We start from the raw sequence: 8,603 nt of genomic DNA on the forward strand, positions 1-8,603 counted from the left end.
CAGTGTTTTCTTTGTGGGAGAGCAGCAGGGAGATTTGGTACCAGGGTAAGAGGAATTTAATGATGGGTTGGTCACAAAGCAGTGCATCTGTTTTCTTCTTTTTAACTACTGTTTTACACCATCAGCTGATTAAAGCCCTTCTCCTCTGATGGATTAGTCTTTGCTCACCTTTCCAGCCACACACCCTTGGATCAATCAGCCATTTAATCTGAGTTGTGTTAGTGCAGTGCCAGGCAAACCACCTTTAACTCAAAGCCCAGTTTCTCTTCCCTTATCCAAAGTCTCTCTTTACTCCAAAAGCTCTTCAACAGAGCCCAAGAGCTCCTGTGGAGAAAAGCTCTTTGATTAGGGAGAAAAAGGACCTGTCCTTAGTGAAGCTGCCAGGCTGCTCTGAACCCTTTCAACATGAAAAGTGTTAATTAAAATACTGAAAGACGGTGAGGTCCTCATGCAAAACCAGCATGGGTTTGTCCCACTGTCTTCCCAGGTACAAACCATCAATCACAGGCTTTCAGCAATCTCTGGATGGAAAATTTTAGCCAGAAGGAACAAATGTTTCAGGGGAGGGACGGGGCAGCTCTGCTGGAAGGAAAGGCTGGGAGAATTGGGATTGTTCAGCCTGGAGAAAGGAGGGTTCAAGGTGACCTGATTGTGGCCTTCCAGGGCCTGAAGGAGCTACAAGGAAGATGGAGGGAAATTTTAGATGGACTTGGAGTGCCAGGACAAGGGGGAATGGCTTCACACTGAAGGAAAACAGAGTTAGATGGGATATTGGGAAGAAATTCTTGGCTGTGAGGGTGGGGAGGCCCTGGCCCAGGTTGCCCAGAGAAGCTGTGGCTGCTCCTGGATCCCTGGAAGTGTCCAAGGCCAGGTTGGAGCAACCTGGGCTGGTGGAAGGTGTCCCTGCCCATGGCAGGGGGTTGGAATTACCTTTCAAAGTCCCTTCCAACCCCAACTAGTCTGTGATTCTGTGATAAACACGATTACTTTTATGTGTTTATATATATATATATAAAACTATGTATATATACACACACATGCAGGCACATGACTCCTCTATTCAAGCCTTTCATGGATGTGTTTATAAAATCATGAATTCTGATGAGTGCTAATATATATAAATAAATATATATATACCATTCACTGCTATCCTCGTGTGTTTTCATTCGCAGAGCTGCATTTTCTCCCCAGATATATAGAACACCTACACCCTCACATTTACAACTATTAGGGAACAAAGTGAAATAACAGCCTAAAATTTGGGAAGCTTTGCCCCTGAGCTCTCCATGATGAGGTTTCTCTGTCACTCTGCCCTGCAGACAAGGATCTCTTGGTGCAGACAGTACTTACTGGCCATGAATAGGGATCATTCAGAGCCCTCCATAAATGAAGCCTCTATGGCTGTTCTTGCCGAGGAAAATATAAAGTTTCTCTGTGTCATTTTGCTGTTAATTAGCAAAGGAAGATAAATACATTTCAGGTGAATATTTTCACTAGCAGAGCTCGTGGCACACAAGCAGCATTAAAGCTTTGAAAGTCCTGTGAAGGGCAAAGGTGTGCTGGGTGCTCAGGGCCTGCGTTTCTGCCTCTGTAAAAGCACTGTTTGTTTGGGAAATATGAAACATAATTTTTCCCCCCGGCCCCCGAAAAATGCAAACACGGGGGCCAATATTTTCGAGAGGAAAATATGCATTTAAAAGCTCTTCCCCAGCCTGGTTGAAACATAAACAGACAAACCATTAATGGCCAGTGCTGGCCCCAGAGTGGCAGAGCTGCTCTTGGGGGTTTCACGTGTCCTGGCACAAGGAGGGTTTGCCTCTCCTCCAACACAGCCAGGGCTCCTGATTGAAAAAGGACTGATTTTTAAATATCAGATCCCCTCTTTCCTCCCTTCTTCCAAGAGATCCTAGTCCCATCTTGCTCATGCTGAAGTCAAGTGGTTCAGACTCTCCTTGTGCTGGGCACTGGTGGGGCCACACCTCGAATTCTGGGGGCAGTTTTGGGCCCCTCATGACAAGGAAGACATTGAGGGGCTGGAGGTGTCCAGGGAAGGGGCTGGAGCAGCAGGAGCAGCTGAGGGAGCTGGGGGGGCTCAGCCTGGAGAAAAGGAGGCTCAGGGGGGACCTTCTGGCTCTGCAACCCCCTGACAGGAGGGGGGAGCCGGGGGGGGTCGGGCTCTGCTCCCAGGGAACAAGGGACAGGAGGAGAGGGAATGGCCTCAGGCTGTGCCAGGGGAGGGGCAGGTTGGATATTGGGAAAATTTCTTCAGGGAAGGGGCTGTAAAGCACCAGAACAAGCTGCTCAGGGAAGTGCTGGAGTCCCCATCCCTGAAGGAGTTCAAACAAGCGTGGATGTGGCACTTGAGGACGGAGTTTAGTGGTGAACTCAGTGATGGTGCTGGGTTGACAGCTGGCCTTGATCTCAGAGGTCTTTCCCAACCTTAACAATTCCAGGGTGGGGTCAGGAGATGCAGCTTGTCCTCCCCAGCATGACCAACACCATCCTCTGCACCCAGCCAAGAGAGAGGTTTGGTTTTCCTTCCCTGGCTGCTCCTCAGAGCTCTGGGTGATGCCCCAAAATTCCACTGTGCTGCACCTTCCTTTGGATTCTTTATTTTACTAACAACCTTTTCCTAGTTCGGAAAATCCCGATGACAAAATTCATTCTTTGAAGTGTCTCTGACACTTCACTCTTGGAAGTGTCAAACCTGCCAGCCTTGGGCCAGGCCAGGAAAGAGCAAAGCCCACTTTAAGTCCTGAAAGTACTGAAACCCAAGCACATCTTAATACAGACAATATTAGAGTTGGGAGAGGTGGTAACTTCTCATTTGTCATCAGACAAACAAGTCTGATGGCACAAAACTCTCTAAATGCAGATTCTTTATCACTGTATGCAAAACACCTCACAGGAATATTGCTCAGATGGGCAAAGCTGAGAAAAATGACATTTTATTTTCAATACCTTGTTTTGATTTGGCATTTCACTCGTGCCGTTTGTTTTGCTCACGTTTTTGTTTTCAAACCTGTGTTTTAGGGCTGTATTTCCATATTTCCAATAAACACCTCGCGATTCCATTTAATACCTCGGCACAAATTTCACACTGCAGCAAATCAAACCCCTGAGGGGCTTCCACGGAAATGACCCAGAAGAATGGGAAAGTTTTTGAGGGGGGAGGGGGAAAGCAAATCAAAATTTGGGGATCTCAAGATGTTTCCAGACTTCCAGCAGAGCTCAAGCACAAGGCAGGAGGAGAGGAAATCGCCTCCAGTTGTGCCAGGGGAGGTTTAGATGGGATATTAAGAAAAATTTCTTCTTGGAGAGGGTGGTCAAACATTGGCCCAGCTGCCCAGGGCAGTGGGGGAGTCCCCATCCCTGGAAGTGTTCAAAAACACCCCGTGGATGTGGCACTTCAGGCCGTGGTTTAGTGATGAAAATGGTGGGGGGGGATAACTGGTTGGACTCGATGATCTCAGAGGTCTTTTCCAATCCTTTAAAATATTGCATTTTTCTTTATCTTTTTTTTCTTTTTTTTTTTTCCCCAAAAGCCCAGTGTTTGTGGCCCTGGCCCACCAACCCTTCTCAGAAGGGATCTGGAGGGTGGCTGAGTCCCTCTGGTTGGGAAGGACAAGCAGCCAAATTCTGAGTGGTTTACTGTTGATTCTTATTTCCTTCCAAACAAACCTGTTGGTCGTAGTAAACACAACTTTCCTGCCCTCCAGCCATCAGAAAACTCCAAGGTTTAGCAAAATTCTCCATCATTTCTTGCCCATTTCAGGCTCCCTTTGATGTTCCCAGGTTGAGTGTTCCTGAGCTGCATTCCCAGCTCCATTTCCCACCTACTCAGAGAAACGGGGACAAAAGGTGCCTTTTAGTCCAAGTTCTGATTGTTGTCTTTCATTTATTTTCTATTTTGGTTTGGCACAGTGGAGGGGGGGTCTCTCCCAACCTGTTTCATTCCCATAAAGGGTATTTACTGCACCCCTGTACTGGGAATGTGATATTTCCAGCAGTGGGGTGAGTGCAAAGCATAAAACAAATGATGTAAAGGGTGAAGGGCTGGGGAGACATGAATGGCTTTAAATATAACCCTTGCAACAGCCCAGGATCAAAGGAACTGCTGTTTATCCTTTAAGCTGCAAATAGCTGGCAAATATCCTCGTGCTCTGATGCTGTAAATAGTAAATGCTGTTTATGACTGGGGCATGTTTATGTATTTTATGGGTCACACTTATTTCAGAGGGATCAGTTTTATTTGCCATGTTAACCATGCTCACATATTCCACCCCCTGTCCTGGGACTGAGTTGCCTCCTGGGCACTATTCCTGGCTCTCCTGCTGAGCACCTGCAGCTCAGGTCCTCCCTCTGGGCCTGGAATTCTCCACCTGTGCAGGGACACAGTTCTGGGCTGGCCCAGGAGCCCCTGAGGTGGTTTCTGTCCTACAAGTGGCTTGAAGGGCCAGTTTTGGGCACCATGGTATAAGAAAGGTCTAAAGCTGTCAGAGAGCAACCAAAGGAGGGACATGAGGATGGTGAAGGGTCTGGAGAGGCCACACAAGCAGTGATGGAGGGCACTTGGTGTGTTCAGCTGGAGCAGAGGAGACTGAGGGGAGACCTCAGTGCAGTTCAACTGCCTGGGCAGGGGCAGAGGAGGGGCAGGGACTGAGCTCTGCTCTGGGGGAGCAGGGACAGCAGCCAGGGAACGGCTGGAGCTGTGTCAGGGCAGGCTCAGGGTGGATCTCAGGCAAAGGTTCTTCCCCCAGAGGCTGGTTGGGCACTGCCCAGGCTCCCCAGGGCAGTGGGCACAGCCCCAAGGCTGCCAGAGCTGCAGGAGGGTTTGGCTGATCCTCTGGGGCACAGGGGGGGACTCTTGGGGCTGGGCCTGTGCAGGGCTGAGGGTTGGACTCCATGATCCTTGGGGGTCCCTTCCAGCTCAGCACATCCTGGGATTCTGTGAATGGAACAGCTCTATAACACTGGCCAGTTCTGAAGGTGGTCTCTGTGTGGGCAGCTCGTTTTCTCTGAGGTGAATGAGCCAAAATAGCTGCTGGATTAAAGGAAACCACACAAAAGGATCTGGGTAGAAATCATAAAGTCCTCAAATAGTTTGGGTTGGAAGGGACCTTAAAGCTCATCCCATTCCACCCCCTGCCATGGTCAGGGACACCTCCCACTATCCAGGTTGCTCCAAGTCCCATCCAGCCTGGCCTTGGACACTTCCAGTGAGATGTAGTAATAAAGACTCTGGGATCACCCAGGAAGAGGAGCATCGTTATAAAATAACTGTCACTGACAGAAATGTCCCAACCCCCCTGTGAGCAGACACAGGGGTGAGGGAGTTCCTCAGCTGGAGCCCGTGGGGGCTCCTGGGCTGATGGATGAGTGTGAAGATGGAAAGCAAAAGAAAAGGCTTTGGTTGATGCATCCCCACACTGCCAGTTTGTGTCACCCTGGGCCCACCACTGGGGACAGCACTTGCAGTGACTTCATTTGGCTGCCACAAGTGAGTAATTATCTTAATGAACTGTCTGCAAGGAGTGAAGCCCTCACATGTGCTCTGATTGAAACAATTACAGCAGTGCCTGTGCCGGGCTCGGGGGGTTGGACCCTGGGAGCTTTAGAGGGGTCATTCAAACCATCAGGAACCAAGGCAGCCTGAACCCAAGACACACAGCCCCTGTGGTGGAGGACACTGTGCTGTGACAGCCTCCTGGAGACATTCCACACATCCATGAGCCTCCTGGAGACATCCCAGACATCCATCAGCCTCCTGGAGACATCCCACACATCCATCAGCCTCCTGGAGACATCCCACACATCCATCAGCCTCCTGGAGACATCCCACACATCCATCAGCCTCCTGGAGACATCCCACACATCCATCAGCCTCCTGGAGACATCCCACACATCCATCAGCTGGGATTCCCCTGCTCCAGGGCCAGGCAGCCCACGGGCTATGGCAGCTCCAGGAGGTACCAGGGAATGCTGCCAAGCTGCTGTCTCTGCCCTCTTCGAGGTCTGTTTATACCCACTCAGGCTGGAGGAGGCCTTTCCATCACAGTGGGCACTCTGGCTTGACCTGCCCAGCTCTGACCATGGTGCATTACACATCATTTCCCCCAGGTTTCCAGCAGCTCCCTCACATTCCCAGATGCCATTTCCAAGTCTGAAAGAAGCCAGCACCAGAAAAATGCCTCCAATCGTCCCCAGGCTTTACTGGCCCTGGATTCTCTGCCAGCTTTGGCACTGTTCAGCTTCCAGCAGGATTTGTAGAATCAGCTTGACTGTTTTCCACTTTAGAAACGTAGAATCAGTTTTCCATGTCAAAGAGTTTCTTACAAAAAAAGGGGTGGCCTGGATTGCTGGAGCAAGATGTGCTGCTTCCATCAGAAGGAAACATTTCCCACCAGGGCACAGGTTTATCAAAGGTTGGACCAAAGGGCTGGGAATGGGGCATGGGAGCACCTCCAGCATCTCACATAAAGCACAGTGGTGAACTTGGTGGTGGTGCCACGTTGATGGTTGGACTTGGTGATCTCAGAGGTTCTTTTCCAACCTTAATGATTCTGTGATTGTAAAGCAAAAAGCCCCTTTTCCACTGGAGCTTTTGCTCTGGGTCAGATGGGTGGAAAGCACCAAGGTCAGTCAGGTCATCTGATGGACACCTCTGGAGTCCTGGAGCATCCCCACCTCCATCAGATGTTGCTGGTTTGGTCAAGACCCTCTTACTTATCTGTCCTGTCATTGCTGAGATCATCAGCTCAATCTACTCCCTCCATGAAAGATCATCAGCTCAATCTGCTCTCTCCATCAAAGAAAGATCATCAGCTCACTCTCCTCTCTCCATCAAAGAAAGATCATCAGCTCAATCTGCTCTCTCCATCAAAGAAAGATCATCAGCTCAATCTACTTCCTCCATCAAAGATCATCAGCTCAATCTCCTCTCTCCATCAAAGAAAGATCATCAGCTCACTCTGCTCTCTCCATCACCTCAATCTCCTCTCTCCATCAAAGAAAGATCATCAGCTCAATCTCCTCTCTCCATGAAAGATCATCAGCTCAATCTGCTCTCTCCATCAAAGAAAGATCATCAGCTCACTCTGCTCTCTCCATCACCTCAATCTCCTCTCTCCATCTAAGAATTGCTGCTCATTTCTCCTCTGCACTGGAAAACTAAAAACAACATGTGGAGCAGCACTGAACATATTTGTGTGAGCTGGTTCTCAGCCTGTATTTGAGACTCACCTCAGTAAATCAGTTTGGAGAAGAAAAAGCAGTGCAACAGAGGCATATTAAAAAGAGTCTTTTATCAGGCTCAAACCCAGCATTGATAGTGCCACGCTCTGACTTATTGAGAGGTTTGGGACAGCTTGTGCTCAGTTTGTGTTGGCCAAGTCCCCCAACGTTTCAGAAAACCAAAACCACTTCCCGTCTCGAGCTCAGCCCCTGACCTGGCTGGAAGCTCACAATAAATCTATACATTTTATCACATTTCAGGGGGTTTGGAGCCAGGCTTTCTTGGGAAACTACTCTGAGCCCTTGGAGAGAAAACACTGCCCAGCAGAAGGATGGACTGGCTTGGTCCGAGCCAGAGAACATTGGGTTCGGTAAAGAAAGCTCCTGGTACATCTTGAGACAAATCCCAGCTCTGCAAAGATTGGGTTGAACATCCTTGAACTGCTTTAGCTGGATTAGCAGAGTCCAGCAAACCAGGAGGCTCAGGGAATGAGTTATCCTGCTGCAGGAACTAAACAGCCCAGAGCATTGTTAATGGGAGTTTAATTAGAGGTGGAATTTGAACTGTTTAAAGGGATGGAGAAGGATTTTTAACCTGATTTGGCTGGATCACATTGAAGAACCCTCTTCTGGTTTAGAAACCAAGGGAATGGGAGCCAACAATATCTTGGGCAGACCCAGTCACTGGGTCAGTCCTGGGCAGTGGAAGGAGCCTGGTGATGATGTCCCAGTGCTGGGGGGGTTGTCACACACCAGCTCAGCACCTACAGGCTCTGCTGGGGAACCTTTAGGGCAGGACTGTGCTTCCAAAAACTCCCCAAATTACCAAGAGAGGCTCCCCCCAGTTATCCCATCCCATGGCCTCCTCCAGCCCTGCCTTTGGGCTGGGGAGAAATGAGCAGCAGCTGCAGCCTGGTCTTCAGGACTAAGACCAAGAGGGCTTGTCTGGAAGGTTCTGGAGCCTATTGATTATTCAGAATTAAAGGTAATCTTTTATCTCTCCACATAATAAAGCAGGAGACTGGGCTGGACCTTGATGCATAAAGCTGGGCTCTTCACACTCCTCTGCCAGGTTTCCTGGGTGGATTTTGGGTTGGTCACAATTGCCACATTTAGGATCAGAGGAATTATTTTCTGCCTTGAAGAATTTGAGTGGTTGGTACTTTTGTGGGTGATTTTTTTTGTACTTTTTCTGTGCTTTTGTGGATGATTTGAAGCATATTTAAAAGCACTGGAGCTATTAAGGTGTCATTGTGGTGCTGCCTTCCAGACTTCATGGCTGGTTTTGAGTATCCTGGTCCCCAGAACGTGGAAGATGAAGCACTTTCTTTTCAGTGATGAGAAAACCAGCTCAAAAGTGTCTAACCAAC

Source organism: Pseudopipra pipra, chromosome 24 (genome assembly GCF_036250125.1).
Source record: "Pseudopipra pipra isolate bDixPip1 chromosome 24, bDixPip1.hap1, whole genome shotgun sequence".
Taxonomy (NCBI): Eukaryota; Metazoa; Chordata; class Aves; order Passeriformes; family Pipridae; genus Pseudopipra; species Pseudopipra pipra.